This window comes from Pongo abelii, chromosome 3, assembly GCF_028885655.2.
Source record: "Pongo abelii isolate AG06213 chromosome 3, NHGRI_mPonAbe1-v2.0_pri, whole genome shotgun sequence".
Taxonomy (NCBI): domain Eukaryota; kingdom Metazoa; phylum Chordata; class Mammalia; order Primates; family Hominidae; genus Pongo; species Pongo abelii.
Window position 1 is genome coordinate 153,880,769 of NC_071988.2, and position 16,415 is coordinate 153,897,183.

Sequence of the window (16,415 nt, forward strand, 5' to 3'; positions counted from 1 at the left end):
TCTATCTTAACATCATCCAAAAAGACCTGGCCCAGCTGGACATCCTACAAATATTATATTCTTTCACTGATGAATGAGAATCTGAATCATAACACCAGTTTAGCCACTGATACTGGCATAGCTGCTTTTTGAGTTTGACAGGAATCTAGATGATCATATGAAGGGAGATAATAAGACATGATGCATACTAGTCACTGTTCACAGCCCAGCTGCAATACTAAGGGATGCAATTTGTCCCTCTAGCTTTCCTATTTTATGTTTCCCTTAGGAAAATGAATGTGCCCAAATTCTAGAAGGGCTACTCTAAAAAGTTATATGAATATATAGTTTGGTGTAGCCAAAAGGGTAAACTGTAGTGGATTGTGTGATACAGAACCCAGATTCCCATTCAATAATAAGACACTTTCGGCCAGGAGCAGTGGCTCATGCCTGTAATCCCAGGGATTACAGGGAGGCTGAGGCAGGCAGATCACAAGGTCAGGAGTTCAAGACCAGCCTGGCTAATAGGGTGAAACCTCGTCTCGACTAAAAATACAAAAATCATCCAGATGTTGTGGTACACGCCTGTAGTCCCAGCTACTTGGGAGGCTGAGGCAGGAGAATCACCTGAACCTTGAACCTGGGAGGCAGAAGTTGCAGTAAGCCGAGATTGAGCCACTGCACTCCAGCCTGGGCAACAGAGTGAGACTCTGTCTCAAGCAAAAACAAAAACAAAAATGAAACAATAAGACACTTTCAACTTCCTTCTGTTTCCTGGAACACTTCTAATAGACTACATTAGATTGTTAGCCCTTGACTGGATTTGCATTACCTAATGAAAATAGCTTTGCTTAAGATTTCATTAACTTCTCTGAGGTAGCCCACAACCAATGGCTGCTTTAGGTGGGGGCAAAAAGGCTCAGCTCCTTCACCCCAATTCAAGACTACTCTGAATAAGCCATCTCATTTTTAAAACCACCTTTGCAAAATTATGACAGTAAGAGAAATCTGACATAGCTGACTCCATGCTGCTTCTAACTGCAAGCTCTCCCTGTTAATTCCTGTGAATATGCGAAGCTAACTTTAGGAGAAATTTAGGTTATAATTGAATATTAAAGCAAGGATAAGAATAGCCTTTCCCAAAATTACCTCCTATTTGTGTGGGAACAAAAATCACCTTTATAAAACAAATGAAAGGCCACAAGATTAGGATTATGGGAGGGGTCTAAACTCTGCTAAATTGAAGCCACAGTTAAATAATCACCAGACATTGTAGCAAGAAGTCCTAAGATTTGTAACCTTCCCAGTTGATCCTACAGATAACATCACTATTGTAAAAACCTAAAATTGGAGTTTGAGGTATTTTTAAATCCTGCATTCTGATAAGGCCAGCTGGCACCACCTGAACTGGTAATCCATTCCAAGAAACTGGTTCAACTGGTCTTGTGATCCTATCCAGAACCAACTCAGCACAAGAAGATAAGCTTTGACCCCCTTTAATTTCATCTCCAACCAATCAGCATACTCATTCCCTAGCCCCATGCCCACCAAATCATCCTTTGAAAACCTTAGCCTCTGAATTTTCAAAGAGATTAATCTGAATAATAAATTCTCATCTTCTACTTGGCTAGCCCTGTGATAATTGAACTTTTCCTCTACTGTAATACCGCTGTCTCAGTAAATTAATTTTATATGTGCACTGGGCAAGAAGAACCCACTGGGCAATTACAGGTTCAGCAGTCTCTTTGAAACTAGCTGAGGTTTATGTTGACACTGCATCACACCTAACTTTTCCCACTGCCTAATCCTGCTTTCTCCTTATTTTGAGAACCCCCACATAAACTGAGATCAGAGCAGCTAGCAACTGTGCCATAACAGGAAATGAAGAGAAGCTGGAGATGGGTGTTTCCAGTCTGCCATTCATGGGATTATTTTTTACTAGCATAAGGTCTAATACCTGGTTGTCCAACTTATAACAAAAAGGGTTTTTCTTACTTAAAAATCTTATAAATAAGATTCCCATGTGAAAAGAATCACTGACAGCTTCCCTTGGGGCTCTTGTCTGACCTATGTCCAGTTTATGCCTGCCTAACCATTGCTCTGAGTTGGAGAGCTCAACTTTGTGTTCTCTCCAAGTCCCAGGGAAAACCTAGCCTGGGGCAATCCCTAGTTCGTCAGATGGAAGGCACAAATTCAATACACCACCACGATAGAAAACAAGTACTAAGATTCTTACAGATCCTGAGCTAAAAGGGCATAAAGACTTAGGAAGGCAATCTTTTGTCTTCAGGTCTCACTAGGCAGGAATGACAAGCCAGGCAGAGAGAGAAATGTGAATGACAACTGGGAGTATTCATAAGGGAATAGAATGAAGGTCATTTTAAGTTCATGGACTATAGGGTCCAGCCCTGCAGTGTCTGTGGGTTTTTTTCTCTTTTCTTGTGTGGAGATGAGAGATAGTAGAAATAAACACACAGCACAAAGAGATAGAAAAAAAACAGCTGGGCCTGGGGGACCACTACCACCTAGACTCTGAGACTGGTAGTGGCTCCGAATGCCTGGCTGTGCTGTTATTTATTGGATACAAGTCAAAAGGTGCAGAGTAAGGAGTGTGAGTCATCTCCAATGATTGATAAGGTCATGTGAGTCATGTGTCCACCGGACAGGGGGCCCTTCCTTGTTTGGCAGCTGAGGCGGATAGAGAGAGGACAGCTTACACCATTATTTCTTCTACACATTTCAAAGACTCTTAGGACTTTCACTAATTCTGCTACTGCTATCTAGAAGGCAGAGCCAGGTGTACAGGGTGGAACATGAAAGTGAAACAGGAGCATGACCACTAAAGCCCATCATCACAGGGAGACGTTTAGGCCTCCGGATGGCTGTGGGCACGCCTGACTGATGTCAGGCCTTTCCCAAGAGGTGGTGGAGCAGAGTCTTCTCTAACCCCCCGGAGAAAGGGAGACTCCCTTTCCCAGGTCCGCTAAGTAACCGGTGCCTTCCCTAGGCACTGACGCTACTGCTAGACCAAGGTCCGCTAGGTAACAGGTGCCTTCCCAGGCGCCGGCCTTACTGTTAGACCAGGGAGCCCTCTAGTGACCCTGTCTGGGCGTAACAGAGGGCTCATACTCGTCTTCTGGTAAACTTCTCACCATGTCCCTTCAGCTCCTATCTGTATGGCCTGGTTTTTCCTAGGTTATAAATGTAGAGCAAAGATTATTATAATATTGGAATAAAGAGTAATGCTACAAACCAATGATTAATGATATTCATATATAATCATATCTATAATCTATTTCTAGTATAACTATTCTTATTCTATATATTTTCTTTATTATACTAAAACAGCTTGTGCCTTTGGTCTCCTGCCTTGGCACCTGGGTGGCTTGCCGCCCACAATGGACAAATACCTGAATGGTCTGTTTAAAGGAAGCAGAAGCAGAGGGGAAAGTGGGAAGCGCAGTCAGGTTGGTGGAAGAGATGTCTTTAAGCTCCTAACTCTGGCCACAGGCTTGAGCCATTTGGTTGTGGTGTAGAACTGGAAATTGTGTCAAGGGTGACTGAGCTCTGCTTCTGGTATGAAAAAGTCAAACTTACATTCAAAATGGATCCAAAGTCAACATAAAATTGTAAGAATATTCCCTAATAGACTCCCACATGCTATTGTCCATCTCACAGTTTGCTACCTGAATAACTCAGCATGTAATAATTGGTGAGGATAGTTAAGGGAGGCAATGGACACTCTTACTTCTGAGATAACTGTCTAATTGAAAACCTTATCACAATAAGATTATATGATGTATGTTCTCATAATTAACATCATTAGCAGTTGCTGAAAATGATAGCATGATTTTTAATATATTTCTCTTTATGCCACATTTAGTTGAACAGGAATTTTAACATTCTCTTGCTTGAAACATTCTAATGATATATAATATTAGCCAAATGAGCATGTACTATAATTCCATGTAACCTGTCAACCTAACCAGCAATGCGTCAAGCTGAAGATATTTAACAATACAGTTCAAATTATTCATTATTTTGTTAGAAACACAATTTTTTTTACTAAATATTATTAGAGTTTTATGGTCTTTAAAGACAGAAATAACAGTAAATATTCTGTTGTAGTTGTCTATTTGATAGATCTTGATTTAAAATTTATGTTTCTTAAAATTGATCACTATTGTCATAAAATTATTTATCAGTTGAAGAAAGAAAGCCTGGCATTTTCTCCTTGAGGCATTTTCTCTATTTAAAGACAATCGTAAATAAATACAATTTCAGCTGATATTTAAAACAATTTATAGTGTCAAATGTATATCAAAAAATTACAAGTAATTTCATAAATTTAATCTTATAAATAATACAAATATATTTTATATTCTTGAAAAATGTGATTCTTACAGTGCAATGAACTAGGCCATTAATGATTTTAATTAAAAATAACATAGTCTATCCTGAAAAACTTTGCATTCATAGAGTATCAATAAAGCATTTTTATCAAAGTCAAAATTATAATGATAATTTTAAAATTTTCACATATATTTGTTTGGCCTTTATATTGAGTTTACTTTTTTTTTATAAAATAGCACTATATTTTCAGATAGAAAAGTACACCAGTGAAAGATCTAAATTATTTTCTGTGTACTTTAATTCTGAGAGGTAACATATATTAAGGTTGGGTGTGTAAACAAATTGAATGTGTTATTTGATTTTTTTGACAGCATAATCTATATTGTAAATCTTGGTCTTTGATAATTAAGTGCATTTGAATGTTATTTTATGACTGTGCAAATTATTTAATGATTTACTCAAAGTACCTTTTAAAAAAAATAGGCAATAAGATATGCTTCTTTAGTATCTCCAGTGAAACGAGCAATTATCTCTACTCACTCCAGAATTCCTAGCAATATAAAATTAAAAGAATCAAAAAGACATTTACCCAGAAAGACAGCGAATGGGAAAAGAGATAATAGACTAGTCAGGTAACCAAACCCTTAGAATATTAAAAGTGAGTTGTAGCAGATACATTTGGTGGCCCATGTTAAAACACTCTGGCACACAACTAATTTCAGTGTCAGCTGTGGCGGTCAGTTTCTTGAGATCAGATTCACCTCATGGTACTAGCCACTCATTTCAAGTTTGCATGAACCACGAGCTCTGCTTTTTGACTCAGAACCAAACACAGTGCAGCACAAGTGTAACCTACTGCTACGGTCCCAGAAAATGCAGAGAGCACCCCAAGACAGCAACCTTCAAAAACAGATGGAAGCAATAAATGATCTGGGATTTTCACAATAAACCAACAGTTCTGGGTTGCCTTTGATACATATTCTAGGGTTAATAATGAATCAGCAGTAGTAATGGTTACATTGCCTACAGCAGTGACCTCAGTAATGAACCTTTAGTTTGGCTTTTCCTCTTCTTTTTCCCGATCTACCTGTTCCTTAAATCCTGCTTTGTGAAATGATACTACAAATTAATAAGCTACAGCTGAGTCTTTTTCTCATTCCCTGCTTCCAGAAAAAAAAAAAGAAAAGAAAAGAAAAACAGTCAAGTGCTTTATAAAATACATGCAGAAAGTAGCCTCTTGAGATTCTGGAAGTGGATAGCTTGCTAGTCACATTTCTGGTGTAAGTTAGGAGAGTGATGACTTCTGGAGGGCTGTAGTATCAAATGTAGAAAGACTCTGATGTATGGTGGATTTTGACTAATTAGAAGTAAAAGTAAAACATTGAGTTTTCAATAGCTCTAACACTTTGAACATATAGTTCAAGTATATAATTTAAGGATACTTTAGACTTGAATATAGCTTTTGTAATAACTGTAAAAGCCTTAAAGAAATTTGATGATCTGGGCCTCTTATTATTATTATTAATTTTTAAATTAACTTCATAGGTACAATAAAAGCCAGAAAGTCTCCGGGAAAAACATTTAAAGAGCCCTCCATTACCCACACCCTGCTCCTGCAGCAGTAGGAAAGACTGCATTGAAGGTCAGTTTGAGGACTTTATAGCAGATCTTTAAAGTATAGTAGAACTGCAAAAGAGACTGTGCACTTTTGACAAATCTCCTTTGATAAATTTGGGGTCCTTGTAGAGAAATGGAAATGCTCAAACTCTTCTTTCATGATATTTTCAATTCACCACATTGGGATATTTTCAGCAATCATGTCATCAATTGCTTTTCTGGACTAGCAACTGATCACCAACTGACAGACTCAGTGCATTAATATTGTATCATGAGGACCTTTGGATATTAGACCTTTTGGTATGTACCAACAGTCACAGTCTTGGTTCTTATTTTCACAATCCACAATATAAAAATGAATAAAATATATGACAATTTTTTTCTGACTTTGAATAACAGATAGTGCTGGAAAGTGATCACTGACAGAAGGGGAACACACGGACAGACTCCTACTAATCCCCTGGTTTTCTTCCTTGGGGTACTTTGTATACTGGAATGCAAGGAGGTGTAGCCCAAGCTGATCACAGCACTCTAGATGAACTGAGAGGCATACACTGGAATGTTAAACTTTAACACTGCCACAGTTTGTGAGGAAATTTACCAGAGAAGTTGGAGCTGCTAAGAAGAGCAAAGAATGGCTGCTGTGTGGCTAAAAGCTAGAAAGAGCTAGCCACCTCTTGATGGCAGACTGCCAATGTTCTGGAAGACCATTTGTGATAGGAAATAATGTTGTCATTTAAGGAAAAATAGTTTTTAGAACTCTTCTCTGACAATTCACATACCTACCAAATGCACAATACTCATAGCCCTCTCACAAGACCGTTTCCCCCAGAAGCCTCATTCCTTCATGGCATCAGTCTCATGCTTGAAGTTGAGAATATCATCATCTAAATCAAGTTCTATGAGATAATCAGGGTCCTCAGAGGAATATACTCTCCTTCAATAGGATATAGAGCTTAAACAATGACTCTATTCCAGACAATGGGCAAGTTAGTCATGATTTTTTACTAAGCTAGGGGCCTCATCATCAATTCTCTATTTCGTTAAATTTTCGAAATTGAGAAGATGTCGATGCCCACTTATTTCATAACACTATACTTGTGAAGGATTCGCCTAACTCTCTGAAGCTTAAGCACCCTATGCTATCAATCTTACCTTGTCATTTATTAAAATAAATTTGTCCATCTTTATTTCACAATTAAGGTCCAATACTCCATTGTTTTGATATTTGATCATCTACATTGATAATAGGGAATATGATTCTGTAACATCTCCTATTATCCATTCTGTCCTAAAACCTTTCTCAATGACACATTTCTAATTATTTTGGGGAAGTGAGTATCTTCTGGGTCCTCCCATGGGCCATAGTCACCAGGTAGATTTTCTGATCTTGCATAACATATCCATTCTCTTATTCTCATTTTCCTGAGCCCTTTGATCCTTATTCCCATGGTGGACCATGGTTGTTCTGCCAGTTTTAATTCAATTTGTGAAAGCTATCATATTTTTTTGAGTTTCCAAAATTCCACTTGACAGTGCATTAATATTGTATTATGAGGACCTTGCCAAGGTGTTAAATTTTCTCTCAGATGAGCATGTTCCCATATGGATAAGCTACCCCCTTTTCAACTTTATATCCCTTCGCCTTTGATTCTGCACCTTCAGGATTTAATCTCATACATACTGTCCTGTTTCCTGCTGATTAATAATTAATAGGTCTTCAGCTTTTTGTGGGATAGTAACTGTCCTCACAAAGCCAACTCAGCACTTTCCAGAATGGATTAATTTGTGATTTTACTGTAGTTATGGGTTGGAAGTAAAAAGTATGCGTAGATTCTGAAGGGTATTGATTTTGCTTTGTAAGCTACAGGCTCCATATCATCTTCAAGAAAGGAGTGGAGGGTGAGGGGAGGAGATTGCTAGCCTTTAAGAAGGAACAATGGAAAACTTTCTTAAACTAGAAGGTCTTGGGGAATCTGGAGGTTCAAGGTTCTTAAGTATGTTGCTTGGATATTCCTGTGTTAAGTAAAAAAGCATTAGTCCTTGCCAACTAGGTCCCTGACTTGGTACAACAGACCATCCAGGGTTGAGAATTCAACATTTCTCTGGATCTCTGCTAGACTTATAATTAAGTTTTGGGCCTGATCCTCAACTTTCTCTGCCTTCTGACTCCAAAAGATAAGACTCTTTTTATATGCTATAAAATAGGCCCTCTGACTTTTAGACTCTTCCTGTCACCTTCAACCTGTCACTGTATTTCTCAAATACATCTGTCTCACTCAGTAAAAGGCATCTAATTCCATTGCTTTGTAAGTACTACTACCCTGAACCATTCAGATGTCTCAGATATTGTATCAGAGTATTTTCTTCTACAGGCATTCAATCCCTGTTCGCCACCAGTGATGACTGTAACAATATCACAACCCCATCATGCCACAGGTGTTGGTATTCTTTCTCACACCAGTAATAGTGTTCCCATTGTTTTTTTTTTATTATTATTATACTTTAAGTTTTAGGGTACATGTGCACAATGTGCAGGTTAGTTACATATGTATACATGTGCCATGCTGGTGTGCTGCACCCATTAACTCATCATTTAGCATTAGGTATATCTCCTAATGCTATCCCTCCCCCCTCCCCCCACCCCACAACAGTCCCCAGAGTGTGATGGTCCCCTTCCTGTGTCCATGTGTTCTCATTGTTCAATTCCCATCTATGAGTGAGAACATGCGGTGTTTGGTTTTTTGTCCTTGTGATAGTTTACTGAGAATGATGATTTCCAATTTCCTCTATGTCCCTACAAAGGACATGAACTCATCATTTTTTATGGCTGCATAGCATTCCATGGTGTATATATGCCACATTTTCTTAATCCAGTCTATCATTGTTGGACATTTGGGTTTGTTCCAAGTCTTTGCTATTGTGAATAGTGCCACAATAAACATACGTGTGCATGTGTCTTTATAGCAGCATGTTTTATAGTCCTTTGGGTATATACCCAGTAATGGGATGGCTGGGTCAAATGGTATTTCTAGTTCTAGATCCCTGAGGAATCACCACACTGACTTCCACAATGTTGGAACTAGTTTACAGTCCCACCATCAGTGTAGAAGTGATCCTATTTCTCCACATCCTCTCCAGCACCTGTTGTTTCCTGACTTTTTAATGATTGCCATTCTAACTGGTGTGAGATGGTATCTCATTGTGGTTTTGATTTGCATTTCTCTGATGGCCAGTGATGATGAGCATCACGCTACCTGAGTTCAAACTATATTACAAGGCTACAGTAACCAAAACAGCATGGTACTGGTACCAAAACAGAGATATAGATCAATGGAACAGAACAGAGCCCTCAGAAATAATGCTGCATATCTACAACTATCTGATCTTTGACAAACCTGACAAAAACAAGAAATGGGGAAAGGATTCCCTATTTAATAAATGGTGCTGGAAAAACTGGCTAGCCATATGTAGAAAGCTGAAACTGGATCCCTTCCTTACACCTGATACAAAAATTAATTCAAGATGGATTAAAGACTTAAACATTAGACCTAAAACCATAAAAACCCTAGAAGAAAACCTAGGCATTACCATTCAGGACATAGGCATGGGCAAGGACTTCATGTCTAAAACACCAAAAGCAATGGCAACAAAAGCCAAAATTGGCAAATGGGATCTAATTAAACTAAAGAGCTTCTGCACAGCAAAAGAAACTACCATCAGAGTGAACAGGCAACCTACAGAATGGGAGAAAATTTTTGCAATCTACTCATCTGACAAAGGGCTAATATCCAGAATCTACAATGAACTCCAACAAATTTACAAGAAAAAAACAAACAACCCCATCAAAAAGTGGGCGAAGGATATGAACAGACACTTCTCAAAAGAAGACATTTATGCAGCCAAAGGACGCATGAAAAGTGTTCCCATTGTTAACCAGAGGTTGGGTAATCCAGCTAAAAATTTCCATTTGGAGTTTGCTTCCTTGAAGCTCTCGAGTTACTGACCTTCTTAGGTAGCTTTCCTAGGAATCAGGCTGTGAAATGGGGAGCTGGACAAAGAAAATATATTAAGGAATATTCTTGGAAATAGCAGTTATAAGCAGTAGTATGCTGCTAAATCAGCCCTCTAGGGAAAAATAAAGCCTTGGTATACAGAATCTGCTGAATCTGCTGATTTCTATGGTTTAAATACTCTTACCATCGCCTTTTATTTTTCCCCAATTCGGCAATGGTTTAACATGACTGCAAAATTCCTAAATATTAAAAATCAGCTTCCACTGGCTCCAGCACACCATGGCATAAAGACATAAAGAAAACAGGGTTGGGAAGAAGGGAATGTGAAATATGATTCCGTTACAATAGATAACTTAGGCAATACCTCAGAGAGCTCTAAACCTGAAATGATTTTTCAGAGATGTCCTGAATTGAGAGAAGCGGGCTGGACAAGGAATAGAATGCCTGGACAAGGCATCTCCCTCCAGCTGTAAACTTTTCCTGAGGAGGGTTGAGCTGTGAGCTGTCATCAGGGAAATTCTGCCCTGAACTGGGTAATGAATATTTCCATTCTGTAGTGCTATCTCGGGACTAGTGCATTCACTACTGTAGCTTAGGAGAAAGCAGAGCATAGAGAGGCAGTGATGCAGTCCTTATGTGGTAACCTGGCAGTGATGTGTGGAACAACAGGTGGGCTGAAATTTGAGGAAGTGAAGGGACATGGAACAATGCATAACATTGGTCTGCTGGAGATATTACATTAGAGTCACAGGAGTAGCTTCTTCTCCTTGAAAAAAATAGGAGTGAACCTCTGATTTTTAAATTGTTTACTTGAGTGAGAACATAGTTTGTTCCATCTTCCTCTCCCCCCAATAGACATATGCAAATGAACTGACAGAAGTAAAATTTGACCTGTGACCTCTCCCAAACTAATTTCCAGAATAACTTCCAACACTTTCTAAGACAAGTGAGCAAATTACTTTAAAAGAGAAGAAGCAAATTGAATTAGAGTCAGCAACACTTTCTGTAAAGGGCTATGATAGTTTGGATATTTGTCCCCTCCATATCTCATGTTGAAATGTGACCCCCAATGTTGAAGTTGGGGCCTAGTGGGAGGTGTTTTTATCACAGGGGAGGATCTCTAAAGAATGGCTTGCTGCCCTCCTCACAGTAATGAGTGAGTTCTCAGTATTAGTTACTACAAATCTGTTGGTTAAAGAGTCTGAGACCTCCCTTCTCTCTCTTTTGTTCTCAAGATGGCAAATTGGAGGCATTGTTAGCATGCCTCTTCCATATGGAAAATCAAAATAGTGTGTATAGACTCACATTGTGAACTTTTTACCAAGAAGCAATGCATAAACTTAACAGGAAAACTAAAAGAAACCAAAGACCTTTGAAAGAAGCAGTGGGCTGCAGCCTACACTGTGATCCATGAGGCAAACTAAGTCCCCAGAGTGTGAGGGGGGAGAGACTGCCTCCAGGATACACATTCCCTCTGGGGAATCTGGCAATTGAGGCCGCAGGGGAAGGCCTTAACCCTACCCAGGGCTTGAGCTGATTTAATGAGTGGTGAGGAATATATGGAAAGCACCACTGGGACATGTTTTGTATGTACCCCCAAACTCCAGCACAAATGGAGGAAGCCATTTCTAATCCTACCTCATAGAGGACCTCGTGGAAGTCAGTCAACTTACTCAGATGGTGGCCATAGGTTGTGGGAAGCTCCCAACTGAAATTCATGATAGAATCTTGAGTGGGGATGAACTCACTTGGCCAGAACTCCATGAGATGCAAGTGGGAAGTGGGCTGTAGTAAGTGCAGGAGCTGAGTGCCCTGCTTCATGGACAGACCAGGAGAGGCTGGCCTGAAAGCCATGGTTTCTATCTTGGTGAGGAAGTGTTATGGCTTGAGGGAGTTTTGAGTTTTGAGTGCAGACTGCCTGGAACCTAGCTAGTAGCTGCTGGTGGAACACTGTGGATGTGAGACCTGCCTTGCTAAGTGCATGGGAGCTGGGTGGGGCTTACTTCCACTTGCTACTCCTTACTCTCCATGATGATTCTTCTGTGCAGCAGAGGCAGCTGTGCTCCTCCCTGGAACATTACCCTAGCATTCAGAAAACTGCCCTCCAATCCTCTGGGGTCACTGCCTGTGCCTGCATAGGGGAGCCAGAATACAGGTTTTCCTGACCCAGCTCCCATCTGGAGTGGCACCTTGTATTAGTCCTTTCTCACATTGCTATGGAAAAATACCCTAGATTGGTTATAAAGGAAAAAAAAAATTATTTATTCACAGTTCCACAGGGCTGTGGAGGCCTCAGGAAACTTACAGTTATGGTGGAAGGGGCAGCAAGCATGTCCTTCTTCACATGATGACAGGAAGGAGAAGTGTTGAGCAAAAGGGAAAAAAAGCCCTTTATAAAATCATTAGATTTAATAAGAATTCACTCACTATCATGAGAACAGCTGCATGGGGGTAACCGCACCTATGATTCAATTACCTCCCACCTGGTTCTTCCCATGATACTTGGGGATTATGGGGACTACAATTCAAGATGAGATTTGGGGGGAGACATAGCCAAACCGTACCACCTCTCCACTGTTCTTGGTAGCTTAACACAAAGGACAGAAACTTTTGGAAGCTCTATGTCCCAAACATTGCCTGAAACACCAGAATACCTTCCCTGGGTAACATAAGGGAAGCACAAATCCCACTGCTACCACTGCAGCTAGTGGTCTTTTGCAGATGCCACCTCCCAGCTAAAGGCCAACTGCCACAGGTCATTATCACATCTGCAAGCAGAATAACACAGCACCCAGGAAGGAGAAAACTTGTGCATCACCTCAGCTATCACCATTGCTTGCATCACCGTGGATAACCAGGAGGTCTTGAGTCTGTCCATGTGACCAGTTCATCACTAATACAACCAGCATTTAGAAACCCAGCATACTAAGCCTATTTATATAGCCAAGGAAATCTTATAGAGCCTATGTCCCTCCCCTGCCATCCCCATCAGAGCTGGTGCTGGTACCTGTTGCTGGGAGACTTGAGGACATGTCACATCACTGGATCCCTTGCAGACCATTCCCCAGCATTATCCTGGAGTGTGGCAGCCCCATCTGTTGGCTAGACCCAGAGGAGCAGCAGCAGTCTGGCTCTTAGGGACTCCTACTTCTAGGGGAAGGGGGAATACACCCCATCAAGGGAGCACCCTTGGGACAAAATAATCCAGCTGGCAGGCCTTGAGTCCCAGAACTTTACACTTGTGGGAAGCTTCTTTCAGCAGAAGCACAGGTGCAATACTGGGCTCAGTGTGGAAAGTCTGCAGCTCTACCCCAACAGTCAGGCAGCCCGGGTGCTTGCAAACAGTCTTAGCAGAAGGTGACTTCCCCCACTTGCCCACCACTGCAGACATAGCTGGGGCTTCTCCCACAGGAGCCCATTGTGTGTGCACTTATAGACAGCTTTACTGGAACACTTCAGGGTGACTATATCCCCACAGAAAGAGTACCCTTCAGGTTCAGGCTTGCATGAGGGGTAAAGTCACCATTATTCTCTACATGGAATGTTAGCATTCCTGCAGAGAAGACTTTCTGATCTGAATAGCCAAAACACAGGATCAAGAGTTGATTGGGAGGTGGATTGCTTTCCTGCTGGCCTGGAAGGGAAGCTGTGTGGCTCCTGCCCTTCCTCTGAAAAGATCTCAGTACATTTTGCTGAGCACTCCCCACTCTGTCAAAGCTGGAACCTTTGCCCAGCACTGAGTATTGCATTCACCAACCTGCTTTAGCCACAGTCGGTTTTTACCCATGGACACCTCCTACTGACCTAAAGCTTGAACCGTTCAACCTATAATGAAAAAAAAAAATACTGGAGGAAAAATAGATACATAAAAGGCAGAGTCAACAAAGATACACTGGACTTGAACTGCGTGCTAGAACAAATGGACCTAACAGATATATACAGAACATTCTACACAAGCATTTCAGAAAATATTCTCCTCATCAGCAGATGAAACATCCTTCAAGATAGATTCTATTATAGTCACAAAACAAGTATCAATAAATTTTAAAAATTTGAAATCATATCAAGTGTTTTCTCAGACCATGGCAGAATAAAACTGAAATCAATTCCAGAAGGAACCCTCAAAACTATACAAACACATGGAAATTAAGCAGTCTGCTCCGGAATGATTTTTGGGTTAACAATGAAATCAAGAAGGAAATTTTAAAATATGTAACAGTTAACGCAAGGTATGAAAACCTCTGGGATATAGGAAAAGCAGTGCTAAGGGAAAAGTTATAATGTTAAATGCCCACATCAAAAAGCTGAAAGATCACAAATTGACAACCTAACATCAGTCCTTGAATTAGAGACATAAGAACAAACCAAAGCCAAAGCTAACTGAAGAAGAGAAATAACAAAGATTAGAGTAGAACTAAATGAAATTGAAACAAAAAAATACGAAGATCAGTGAAACTAAAAGTTGGTCCTTTGAGAAAATCATGAAACCTGTAAACCATTAGCTAAATCAATCAAGAAAAGAAGAGAGAAGATTCAAATAGAAATGAAAATTACAACTAATACCATAGGAATATAAAACATTATTTCAGACTACTATGAACACCTCTATGCACACAAACTAGAAAATATAGAGGAAATGCATAAATTCCTGGAAACACACAACCCTTCTAGCTTAAATCAGAAATAAATAGAAATCCTGACAGACCAATACCAAGCAGTGAGATTGAATCAATAATAAAAGTTTTGTAACAAAAGAAGCCCAGGGCCAGATGAATTTACAGCCAAATTCTACTAGACATTCACAAAAAAATTGTACCAATCCTACTGACACTACTCCAAAAGATTGAGAACCAGAGAATCTTCCATAACTCATTATATAAAGCTGGTATCACACTGATACCAAGGCAAGAAAGGACATAGAGACCAACATCTTTGATAAGCATAGATGCTAAAATTGTCAACAAAATTCTAGCAAATCAAATTCAACTGTACATCAAGAAGGTAATTTACCATCATTAAGTGGGATTTCAGCCCAGTGATGCAGGGATGGTTCAACATAATGAAAGTCAATAAATGTGATTCATCATGTAAACCAAATTAAAAAAAAAACCTTTATGATCACCTCCATGGACAAAGGGAAAGCATTCAATAAAATCTAGCATCTTTTTATAATTAAAAACCCTCAACAAACTAGGCATAGAAGGAAGATATCTCAAAATTATAAAAGACACATATGACAAACCCACAGTCAACTTTATACTGAATGGGGAAAAGTTGAAAATGCTCCCCCTAAGTACTGGAACAAGACAAGGATGCCCACTTTCACCACTTCTATTCAACATAGTTTTGGAATCCCTAGCCAGAGCAATCAGGCAAGAGAAAGCAAGAAAATATATCCAAATTGGAAAAGAGGATATCAAGCTCTGTTTGCTGATAATATGATTGTATTCCTAAAAAACCCTAAAGACTCCTTCAAAAGATTTCTAGATTTTGTAAATGAATTCAGTAAAGTCTCAGGTTATAAAATCAATGTACACAAATCAGTAGCACTGCTATAGCCCAACAATGACCAAGCTGAGAATCAAATCAAGAACTCAATCCCCTTTAAAATAGTTGTAAAAAAGTAAAATACCTAATAATATACTTAATGAAAATTAATTATACTTAATGAAGGAGATGAAATATCCCTACAAAGCAAATTACAAAACATTGATGAATAAAATAATAAATGACACAAACAAATGGAAATATATTCCATGCTCATGAACTGGAAGAATCAGCATTATAAAAATGACCACACTTCTCAAAGCAATATATAGATTCAATGCAATTTCTATCAAAATACCAATATCACTTTTCAGAATACTGAAAATTATTCTGAAATTTACAGAATTAGAAAAAGCAATCCTAAAATGTATATGGAACCAAAAAAGAGTCTAAATAGCCAAAGCATTCCCAAGCAAAAAAAGAATAAATATGGAGGCATAGTGTTAAGCAACTTCAATTTATACTACAATGCTATAGTATCCAAAACAGTATGGTGCTGGTATAAAAGTAGATACATAAACCAGTGGAACAGAATGGAGAACCCAGAATAAAAGCCAAATATTTACAATCAACTGATCTTAGACAAAGCATACGAAAACAAAAGCAAAAATAGGGAAAAGGACACCCTATTCAATAAATGGTTTTGAGAAAATTAAATAAGTACATGTGGAAGAATGAAACTGAATTCCTTTCTCTCACTATATACAAAAATCAACTGAAGATGGATTAAAGACTTAAACCTAAGACACCAAACCATAAAAATTCCAGACAAATAACCTAGGAAAAACTCTTCTGGACATTGGCCTAGGCAAAAAATTAATGAGTAAGACTGCAAAAGTAAGTGCAACAAAACCAAAAATAACTGAATGGGACCTAATCAAACTAAAATTCTTCTGCTCAACA